Below are 12018 nucleotides of genomic sequence, written 5' to 3'. Positions count from 1 at the left end.
ACTTAAAAGTTAGACACATTTATACCTGAAAACATCATTTACAACAAGCAGTGATTGGGGGTTTACTAAAACCATTGTAGAGAAAAACATTACCTGTACATTATCGGCGTTTTTCTGTTGGTAGGAACTGCCCATAAATTTTCATTTTTTCTTCACAGCAGTTCTGAGTTTATTTAAGAGGTAAACCCTAGAAGGGTCAGTGTACTATTAAGAGTATGTGAGGAAAGGTCATTTACCTTGATATCTTGACTTCTGAACTGATTTTTCCAAGACTTAGAATAGCCACTCAATTTTGCCATCAGGGTATCTCTGTGTAACGGCCCTGGCTATCTTGAAACTTGCTTTGTAAACTGGGCTGGCCATAAACTCACAGAGATATTCTTGACTCTGACTCCTGAGAACTGGAATTAAAGGTGTATAACCACTATGCCTGTCTCTTTTGTAAGTTTTAAGATAGCATATTATACCCATGGAATGAAGTAGACACTATGGTCTCTAATTGAATCCTCATAGTTGTTCAAGGGGGAAAAACCAAAGGATGTCAGAGAAATGTAGTCAGGCAGGGTATGTGAGGATGTGCAGATTTGGCTGTTAAATTAGAGTTGCCCATGGCTTATCAGTCAAGAAATAATACAGGAAGACTCAGAGATTGTATACCATATCACTGCTTGATTCTAACACCGATATATGCATAGGTTTCAAGACAAATGCCAGAATTTACTGATTAGACCCAGGAGTATGAACAATATAAAACTAAAAATCATGTTCGTTGTGATGTAGTCTCATTATAAATGTTATAATATTGGTTGTATTTCTGTGTATAATGGTGATGCAGAAAGTATGACTGCTATTAAATGAATAGGGCATGCAAGGGTTAATGAGTTTAATTATAAAATACAGTGATTTCTCTTCTTTTTAGATTCTGTGGAACATATGAAAACAAGCTTTATAAATCTAATGATTACATTGAGCTCCGATGCCAGCAAAGACAAAGTGTGTTTAACCCCACTGGTTCCAACTGAGGAGTACCCCATTCAAAGTTTTCACACACCCCAGCACCAATTGAGGAAAACTTCATTAGAAGTACTGATACCCTATCTCCACCCCCAAATGAGGAACACCTGTAATTGGAGGATTCCTATCCCGCCTGCCTGTTTCCAAATTCCTGGCAGCCACTTAGCAAATTTACCTCACAGAGGTTTCTCTTAATTATAAATGCTTGGCTGATAGCTCAGGCTTGTTACTAACTAACCTTTATATTTGCATTAACTCATTTCTATTGATATGTATATTGCTATGAGGCTCATGGCTTTACTTGTCTTCTAGCATGACTTGCTCCCTAGACCATTGGCTAGCATCTCTCTCAGTTTGGCTTTCTCACCTAAATTTCTTCCCAGCTACTGGCCTTTTAGCTTTTTATTAACCAATGAGAGTAATACATATTCATGCTTTAGGAAAGAATTGTTCCACAGCATTCCCCTTGTTTGTTTAGTTAAAAATGAAGGTTTTAACTTTAATATAATACTATATACCACAAAACAGTTAATAAGTAAAAATTATTGTAACAATATCCATTTCATTGGCATCTGAAAATTAGAGAAAATATTTAATTATCTATCTTGGTGAGTCTAAAAGTTTTGTATCTAATTTACTTTCTATTATAACTAAAGAAATGTCCAATTATAACTATTTGGTCTTCAACTCCATCAAAGAACCCAGAGGGTGTAATGTTACCCAATGGGAAGGACATCAGACTGCCTGGACAGTCACCCAAATTTCCACTGTAACGCTGGGGCATCCAAATCTGCCCTAAAAGCCTAGCATATCTGATGGACTTTCCTGTAAAGCAGGAAATTTTGAAGGACAGTGCAACCTAATCTTGTCAAAGTTCATCAGTTGCCTTTCTTGTATCCTGCTAGTTCAGTTTGGAAAGTAACCATCAGCAATTGAGGCAAGGGTAGTTTCTTTTTCACATGGTTAGCTTTTGCCATAAGAAACAAACTCCATATGGAATTTCTTCGGTGCCCATCATTTTCTCTATATTAATTGGTGCCAGAAGAAGACTATTTATTTCTTTTTTTTTTTTTTTTTTTTTTTTTTTTTTTTTTTTTTTTTTTGGTTTTCGAGACAGGGTTTCTCTGTGGCTTTGGAGCCTGTCCTGGCACTAACTCTGTAGACCAGGCTGGTCTCGAACTCACAGAGATCCGCCTGCCTCTGCCTCCCGAGTGCTGGGATTAAAGGCGTGCGCCACCATCGCCCGGCAGACTATTTCTTACTATTGAGAAAAGTTTTGAAAACTTGTTAAATGTCATATGCCATATTCTGTATGTCTTTGATGTGTTTGAAGACTGACTATCTATCTGAAATATATCTATGTCCTTGAAAACCTGCCTGACATGACTATAAATTTGCTATTATAGATGATTATTAATCCATATTTCTTAGTTATATATTAGTTTTAATTGAAATTCATAAACATAATACCATAAACCAGATTATAAATATACATACAGTATAACAAAATTTGTATCAATAAACCAAAGTCCATACTAATGTAAAATATGTGAGATTGATAGTAGTATTTTGGATTAAAGGAGATTCGATAATCTACCTTTTATCCTATCATTTCTCTTTTTCCTTTTTTTTTTTTATTTTGAGAAAAAGATTCCTCAATCTAATCTCCTTTGTTTAACTTTATTCCTGACAATTCTCCATAACAAGTTGTATCGAACCCCTTTAAATGATAACAAACATTCATAATTTATTTTTGGGAATGTCTCTAGAATACTTTTTGCTAGTTGAGGTGCTGGAAATTCTGGGGGATCCATAGAAATCTTAGTATTATTGTCAAGTCCTGTTGAAATAAGAGCGGCGGGGCTGCGTCCCCAACACCCCGGCCGCTTGGCTAGCTCATGCCCGAAATAACAACACACAAACTGTATTCATTTAAGAACTCTAGCCCTTACAGGCTAATTCTCGCACCTGGACTAGCCCATTTCTAATAATGCGTGTAAGCACCCCAAGGTGCGCTTACCGGGAAGATTCTAACCTACGTCCATCCTGGCCTCAGAGCGCAGAGCTATCGTGTCTATCCTGCAGAGCTGAGCATGGCGCTGTCCGGTCTCTCTGGGAGCAGAGCAGAGTCTGACCTCACTTCCTCTCCCGCCCAGAATTCTATTCTGTTTACTCCTCCCATCTATGTTCTAAGCTATGAGGCCAAGCAGTTGGTTTATTATAATTAACCAATGACCTTCCTCCATCAAATTCGTTAGTATTATTGTCAAACCTAAAAATAGGATATTAGATTCAAGGTTCTTGTTTTGAAATGAAAAAAGGGTGATATAGATATGAACCTATCTTGAAAAGAAAAAAAGGAGGATCTAGGTATGATAAGAATAAGTGGATTATTGAATCTACTCTAAAAGAAAAAGATATAAGATAAAAAGGTAGATTATTGAATTTACTTTTAAAAAAAACTATTTTTTTACATTGGTTTTACATTGGTTTGTACTTTTGTATATTGTACACAAATTTTGTATATTAATACAAATTTGAGATTAATTTTGTTAAAACATACTGCAAATACATTTCTAATCTTGTTCTCAACCCATTGTAGCTATTCATCTCATTTGACAATGTGATGCAAATTTCTAGTCCTTGAAAACTGTTATTACTAACTGTTTAGGATAAGAAGGAAATACTGGCCGGGCAGTGGTGGCGCACGCCTTTAATCCCAGCACTTGGGAGGCAGAGGCAGGTGGATCTTTGTGAGTTCGAGATCAGCCTGGTCTACAAGAGCTAGTTCCAGGACAGGCTCCAAAACCACAGAGAAACACTGCCTCGGAAAAAAAAAAAAAAAGAAGGAAATACTGGTCAGTAGTTAATCACCTAATAGTCAAACTTGTAGTCATATTAGGTATGTTTTCAAGGTCAAAAAAGATTGATTTTATATAGCTCATTTATATAATTCTAGAGAATATGGCATTTAAGGATGATGTAATAACCTATGAGCTTCTTTTTATGACCGTGAGACATGTCTGCTCCTGGCAGCACCAATCTACTTCAGGGAAGATAATGGGCATCAAAGAAGTTACACATGGAATTTACATTCTTTGTGGCAAAATCAAGCCCCTGGGCAAGAAAATGGCTTTGTCTTGACTGCTGATACTATGCACGTTGTGCTGTCAGACCAGACAAGTAGGACACTGAAGAGAGTGACTGCCAAATATTGCCAAGTCAAGGAGGGGCAGTCCTTCAAAATGTCCTGCTTCACAGAGAGATCTGTTAGATATTCTGGGCCTGTAGGCCATGGAGAGAGATGGCCCAGTGTTGCAGAGGAACTTTGGGTGACTGTCCAGGCAGCTAGCTGTTTCTGTCATTACTCACAGTTTTTGAAAGTTGTTTGCTTACACTCCCTGCTTATTCAGTCAATATTCTTGGGTCTCTGAGGAAATTGAAAACTTGATAGTTATAGTTTTCCTTTTTACCTGATGCAGGACTCAAGTTATGATAGAAGGTAAATCGGGTATACGATTTTTGGACTCACCAAAATAGAATAGATATGGAGTAATTTCTCTAAATTTGTCAAATGCATGTGGACTAGCCATTGTTGATATATTTATTGATATATATATATGATGTAGTTATTATACTTATCATATATAGTTTTTCTTATATTAGTTATTGCCTTTTTAATTTTAGACAAAAAGAGGTAATGTAGTAGCATTTCACTTGTATTTTAATAAAGAAAGCTTGCCTGAAATTCAGAGAGTAAAACAATCCCACTGATCAGCCTTACAGACCAGGAAGTGGTAACACACACCATTAGACACCATTAGTGCCAGTAGCTACACTAGTTTACCATAGGAACAGGGTGGTATATGCCTTTAATCCCAGTGGTGCATGCCTTTAATCTCATTGATGAATGATTTTGACCCAGTCTGAGAGACGATTATAAAATTGGGGGAGACAGCTCTCATGTTTTTATCTCATTCTGAGATTCTCGGAAGCAGGATCGCCATTTAAGAATGATGCCGAGGTAAGAGCCAGTGGCTAGGGGTTTTACTTTTCTGACCTTCAGGTTGAACCCGAATTTCTCTCTATGAGTTTCTTTTAATTTTGCTTCAAGAGGTATTTCAGGGGATCTACGGCAATTAAACCTGATTTTTCTTACCCAGAGTGAATCCACAGCCTGTCATTTCCTGTGGAAGCAAACACATAACCTCTCCCCCAAAGTAACATATCTTTTGACTTAAATTTTTAAGTCAAGATAATTTTAAAATATATACGTTGGTTTAATATAGCTGTTTTCATAACCCAAGGTCTCTTAGAAGCCAAAAAAACTTAAAGACAGCAGAATAATTTGCACAATCCAGATTATGTATCTGTGCATTTTCCATCTTCATGTGTGTTATTATATATTTTATTACTCTGTTCCATTTTAAGGACTTTCCTTACCCATTTTCTTTTCCCTCCAAGGCCAACATATATTTTTAAACAGACTGTAATCTATGTGTAGAGGGTTTTTCTTTTGCCTGAATGAATCCTTACAGCTCATCTGTAACCTTTTCTATCTGCATGAGCAAAAACCAAAACAGAACAAAACAAACGTACTAGTAATTTATACCATGTCGATTCCCTGAGAGTCTGGTCTCATGGCAGAGGCTTATTTATCCCCAGCTCTGAGAGCCATGTTTACCGCCCCAACTCTGGAAAGTTTCTAGTTTCATGCCCACAGCAAGAAGAATGCTGCTCAGAAACACCATAAAAGTATTTGGTGGCAGGACCTCTTAAAAAAGCTGCCTGGTTTTGCAGCTAGCATGGAGCCTGAGGGCTGCATTTTAAAGGAGCTGTGCCTCTCCTCACTGCCAACAAACAGAGCCCACTGGAGAAAAGGCAGCTACCGAGAGCACACACTTGACGCCATTCTTGTGTGTGTAGAATCACTTTTTAAACTTTATCATGTTTTATGTGGAAATACAGAGTACATGTTGGAACGCCAAATGTATCTGGTTGTTTCCTGTCCCTACTGCCTGTTCCCAAATACCCAGCAACTCCTTCTCAAATTAATACACAGAGGCTTATATTAATTATAAATGCTGTCTGGTGGCTCAGGCTTGTTACTATCAAATTCTTAAAACCTAAATTATCTCGTTTCTATTAATCTACATATTGCCAAGTGGCTGGTGGCTTTACATACCCTCTATCATGCCATGCTCCCTCTTCTCTCTCTGTCCTCCTTCTTCCCAACATTCTCAGTTTGGTTTTCCACCTAACTGCTTGCCCAACTACCGGCCTGGCAGTTTAATTCACCAGAGAGAGTAATACATAGTCATAGTGTAGGAAAGGATTGCTGCACAGTATACACCTGAAAGGAAACTCTGCCACCCCGAATTGCAGCAAACGAGGAACACCTCACTGCAAATTCTAACATCCAGTGACCACTCATCAAGAGAGCTCCTCGGAACATCTCTCCTGAGAGTTTGTGAGGATGGGAATCCGCCTACCCCAATACTGGTGAGCTTGCTGTGGGTTTATATAGCTCTCCATTACCATTGGAAATATATGTTTACATTTACTGCGTGGCATCCATTTTAGCACTATACCTAGTGTCAGGAATTTATGCTGCATGTGAACCAGTTTAGCATGAAAGATACATGATAATTACTGCCTATGCCTTGCTTATTTTACAATATTGTCTGATAACAATGATCGTAATCATTGCAAATATGAACATAGTGAAAATATTCATAAGGTTATGTATGGTAGTCATTTTTATAAAGTGGAACCATCGATGAGGGATTGAAATTCCCTTGGGTTCTTGACTGTGGCAGCATCTTATGCCATTTATAGCTGAAAATAAGAAATCAAAGACGTGGGCTGGAGAGATGGCTCAGAGGTTAAGAGCACTGACTGTTCTTCCAGAGGTCCTGAGTTCAATTCCCAGCAACCACATGGTGGCTCACAACCATCCGTAATGAGATCTGGTGCCCTCTTCTGGCATCCAAAGGTATACATGTAGACAGAACACTGTGTACATAATAAATAGATAAATAAAGATTTAAAAAAAATAAAAAAGTAAAAAAATCAAAGACGTAAGAAATAAAAGTCTTTGTTAAGGAAGCGTAATGAGCTAAAACTTTCTTTAAAACACAGAAATTAAGACTCATAACATGCCAGGTTACACAGATGTGACTAAAAGTCAGAGTTTGAGCTTATTCTTGCTCTCTCCGAGTTGTTGACACAGGTGTGGCTAAGAGATCCTGACCTAGGGTGTGGCTCATTAGTATGTTGAGTATAGAGGTAGATCCATTCCACCTTGACAAAAGATCAGAGAGTTCAAATCTATTCCTGAACTTTCAAGGATACTGACAGGAGTTAAGGGAGTAGCTGCCTGCAGGACCCTTGATTTATTTCTGATGTCCTGTTAATGAAGTCTGTTGCCTCCACCGTTCCATTTTGGGGTGAAGTATAAAAACATGTGTAATATAAACTTGGGCAGATTCAGTATTCACTAAGTTCCCCTCCTGGTACTATCCTATGTCTCTGTATTTCTTTTGTTTGTCTGTCTGTTCTGCCTAACATTTTGAATACACACACCCCTATACCCTGGAACATATGAAACTATTGAGGCTGCACCCTGACAATAACAGAGTCCAGGACAGACAGAAATTAATAATAATGGTTGGAGCACTGGAATGGGCATATACCAATAGCAACTGAGGATGGCATGCTTGGGATGGATATTCACAGATGAGAAGGCAAAATTAAGAGGGGACCATTCATTGAAGTGCTTAGGAAACAGAAGTGTGATTCAGTGCAGAGAATGATTCAAAACAACAACAACAACAAAATATTGATGTTTCAAGTTTGGAAAATTCAGTTAGGGAAGAAAATATATTTGGAAGGTAAAATGAATCAAAAAAATGAAAGAACAAAAAATTCATAATATTTATTTCACCCAGTTGTAGCTCTGCATCCATGCCTGCCATTGCTATGGTGTACAATAAGAGACACACTAGTGCTTCAGAAGTGTGGATCTACAATGATAGAAGCTTGTCTTTATCTTACACAGGACATGCTCTCTATTACTGATGAAAAGGGATCCTATGTGGAGAAAATCTTCAGAACGATAGCCAACAAATCCTTCTGAAATCTCAAAGAAAAGCTTTGTACTGTTGATGAAGTAAGCTTGAGTAAGCAATCTGTCCTTGTTGTAGCTTCTGTCTTAAAGTTGAAGAAAGTATTGGCATCCTCCACATGGTGCATCCCTCTAGAGATGCATAAGTCCTTTCCTTCCTTGACATAAATTGATGCTGATAGTTTCTTTCTATGTGATGACCTAAGGATCAGAGACATGGTAGATAAGGTGTCTGAAAAGCTTGCGGATTCATCACAAAGACACAGCTGAAAACCTTCTGTTAGAAGATAACTTCCCCATATGTTAGATATGCTTTGGTTTGCCATTGCAAATGACCCTTTGATTTCACCTCTGACAACAGCATGTGAGGTTATAACAAAACAAGTAATAATAGTGGAAAAAGTGTGATTTACAAATCATGTCTTAAATCATGATTACCATATATATAGATATAGATACATAGATAGTCTTAAAAATAACAACAGTTCAAAATGTTTAGTCCACTGATCACCTGAAATGGGTACATAGAGTGTCGGATTTTGTCCTCTGTCCAGTACATACATGAAATTTTTCATTCTCTACCAAAACATAAACAAGTACTTCCACATTTACCAAATAAGGGCATCCTAATCCCATGTCAGATAATCAAGCATTCGCCTAATCTACTTATGGATAGTCTATCACATTGAATTTGCCATGGCGCTGTCTATAAGCAGTGGCTGTAGAGCAGATACTATTGGTTACTCGGACTTCTTCTGAGTTAACCACTCCATAGACTCTGGAGCTGTGGCACCAGACATCAAAGAGAGTGATAAAATTTACCAGAATCAAGATTTACCGCCATTCAAAATCAAGTATGTGGTTAACACAAGTGTTATTGTTATATTGTTAAAAAATAAGGTATATTGTTAGCACTGTATAGAGTTGAGATGAAGGCCACAGTTGATTTTCTTGGTTTGATAATATTTGTCTCATTGATTTGAACAAATATACTAAAAAACTCATTTTTACTGAGTTGGTATGAATCTGTAATCTAACAATGTTTGTATCGAGATGACAGTTTATATTTCATTTAGCAGTGAGCAACAGAACAACTTCTGCATCCAGTACCATGGAAGGCCACAGTGCTCTACAGAACCGGAAACTGGAGGATGAAGACCGAATCAGCACCTGGATTGGCCATACTATCTTCCTGCCCATGATTTTCTCAGTAACTGGAGACTTGACTCCTCAGAATTCCACTGGGCTACATCCATCACTTTCTATTTTTGGAAAACACTTAGAGCCTTTAACAGAATTTGTTTGAATCTTCTGCTTTTGTCCAGAAATGAAAATTCTTTTCAAAGATCTTGAACATCACCATTAACCAGCAGAGAAACCTAGAGGGCTGCTCTTAAGAGTATGGATTTAGTCTTGAGTAAGAACTTCTCAGGTTCCAACTCATTCCATTTGATGGCTCTTTGCCACCTTCCACTTATCCATAGGTCAGAAAAGCTTATTATATGACATTCTTTCTGTTCATCTATTTTACCTTATGGTATCAGTTACAAATATTTTTCACTTACATTAATTTTATGCTGTATATTACACTTTCTTTATTGTTTTAATAAATGTCATTCAATAATTTCATATCTTAGACTTGTTCATAGTTGTCCCTAGTCTTTGGAGGATGCCATCTGGCAGTCTTCTCTACGTCAGTTCCTCGGGGACCTGCAGTTATGTGGCAGAGTCGTTAGAATCAAATTGTTAGTATTTTCTTCTCCTACCACGTGAAGGAACTTCTGAAACTGTATTCCTCCATCACCCCTTCAAGTTTCATACTTAGTTTAGTAGCTTTGACAGAACTCTTTACCAAAGTAATATCCTGGTATTCTTAACTGAGTCAATCTTACATTTTATGCTGGAATGAGTTGATAAGGGAAGTATTTCCAGGCTGTAAGCTCGAAGCTTCAAATTGTTAGGAGGATCACCTGTTTTGTTAGTATCCCCAGCCTCCTTACTACTGCAAGTACGTGGAATTTAATAGTTTTTGAGATATTATCACTAATTACTTCACAGAATTTACCCTGAGATACCCATAGATCCCACTGTTGGCAGATACCTTTCACCCTTTGAAAATGGTAATCACGCAAGCAGGAAGATAAATGGAGCTGATGGAGCCTGTGAATCTGAAAAATATAAAGCAGACAGCTCAAAGGTTGAACAAGGAGCACATGGCTCTGGAGACACAAACCCACAGAGTTCTTAATGTTCTGTTGCCAGGAAAGAGAAACACCTGACCCTTCTGATGAATCCACTTTCACCACCAGCAGAGATTGTAGAGTCACTGTCTTCAACAGCAGGGAGGGTCCATTCAGTTTCCAACGACAGGAAAGGCTGCAGAATAATCAGGGCTTTGAAACCTCTAGCTATTCCAGCATATTCTCAGAAGGTGAGCCTTGAATTGTTCAGTCGCGATGCTCGCTATCATCACACTTACCAAAATCATAACCACCGTCATCACCATCACCCTCAGGACCATCATCATCATCTACAGTCACCTTGTGTCACACAGCAGATGGGCATTTACTTCTTCCAGCGATTAGATCTTCCCTGATACATTTGTTCCATTGTTAAGCACTTTACACAGATCTTTTCCATTGGCAAGTTTTAAACCTAGTTTTGTAGATAGGAAGATTAACTTTATTTAGGCATCAGTAACAGAATCTTCAACACAATTGTAATTTAAAGAATTTGATAAATAGCAATCCATCTAACTTGGTGTCTGTATGTATGTGCCAGAGGGGGAGATGGTGGGGAGGAAAACATTAAAACAGTAGTTGTGTATGAACTTGTTAAAAATTGAATTGTAAAATATACTACCAATTCTTAAATATCTTGTCTTGTGTATATACATAAATATATATATATTTGTTATATATATTATATGACAAATTTCTATCACTCATGCTGAAGATGTAAGTTTTATTAGAATGTAAATGTAGATAATATTTCTCAGTGTGTCCCCAGACTATCACACTTCTTGTCAAGCTCACTAAATACCTGTTGGAAAAAAAAATACATTCTCAGCTATTACTTAATCTCAGAAACTATACTGCTGTAAAATTTAATAATATCTTTTAATAAAAGGTAACGTGTGGAGAAAATGTAGAAAAGCAGACACTGACAATCAAAGTTACAGTCCATTTGTGGTCCAGAGTCCTAACATACAGATGTGGATTCCACAACTGAATGACAGTACTGGGCACTGTAAGCTTCTGCTCTCAAGAGTGAACCTCACAGTAGACTATGAGATGCTCTCAGACTTCCACTGTTCTGCACCGTGTACCATGTTCAAAAAGGCTGGTTTGTAAAATGATGCCCCTTACTCAGTTGGAAATCTGGGTGTGTGGGTCAGGATGAAAATTTTAATTTACTTGGAGATATTACTCATGCTCTATTTTTTTAAATTTTTGACGTTATAATTTAATTACAACATTTCTCTTATTTCATTCCCACAGATCTTCCCATATATACCCCTCACCACTCTCCTTAACATTCATTTTTCACTAAGTGCTATTTCATGCATATATGTATAGGTAAATGCATATCTATTTTTAAACGTTAACTGTCCAGTCGGTTTAATGTTATTTGTATGTATGTTTTCAGGGATGACTCCTTGATACAGGACAACCAATTGGTGTGCTCTTCGCTGGGGATGACCATCCCTCCCTGTTCCAGTCTTCCTCCATTGCCTTTGTTTCTTTGTATAGAGTTCAGCTTTCAGGGACTTTTGCCCACCCATTTTCTCATATTCAGGGGTGTTGTCCTTGTTCAGCTAACATGTAGACAGTCATGTCGGTGAGGCTTTATGGGTAAGGCTCAGGGATCATTGCAGA

The 12018-nt window shown here is 37.7% G+C and overlaps 1 protein-coding gene across 9 annotated transcripts in view; it reads left to right on the top strand.

Moving 5' to 3' along the window:
- LOC126487457 (rho GTPase-activating protein 20-like) overlaps positions 1-9769 on the top strand; it is a 34093-nt gene extending 24324 nt beyond the window's left edge. Inside the window, exons 15-17 of one of the 9 annotated variants that reach the window (XR_007588390.1) lie at positions 3686-6516; positions 8075-8185; positions 9217-9769. The gene's annotated coding sequence lies outside the window, so the exon portion shown is untranslated. Of the gene's footprint in view, positions 1-919; positions 2095-3685; positions 6517-8074; positions 8196-9216 lie in introns of those variants that run through there. The other 8 variants (XR_007588388.1, XR_007588391.1, XR_007588393.1 and 5 more) reach the window with 8 other exon arrangements.
- The last annotated feature ends 2249 nt before the right edge of the window (positions 9770-12018 follow it).

Source organism: Alexandromys fortis, unplaced genomic scaffold, assembly GCF_014885135.2.
Source record: "Alexandromys fortis isolate MF-2015 unplaced genomic scaffold, M_Fortis_MF-2015_v1.1 scaffold_172, whole genome shotgun sequence".
Lineage (NCBI taxonomy): Eukaryota > Metazoa > Chordata > Mammalia > Rodentia > Cricetidae > Alexandromys > Alexandromys fortis.
The sequence above is the reverse complement of the archived record's forward strand: the minus strand, read 5'-3'. Positions and strand labels throughout refer to the sequence as shown.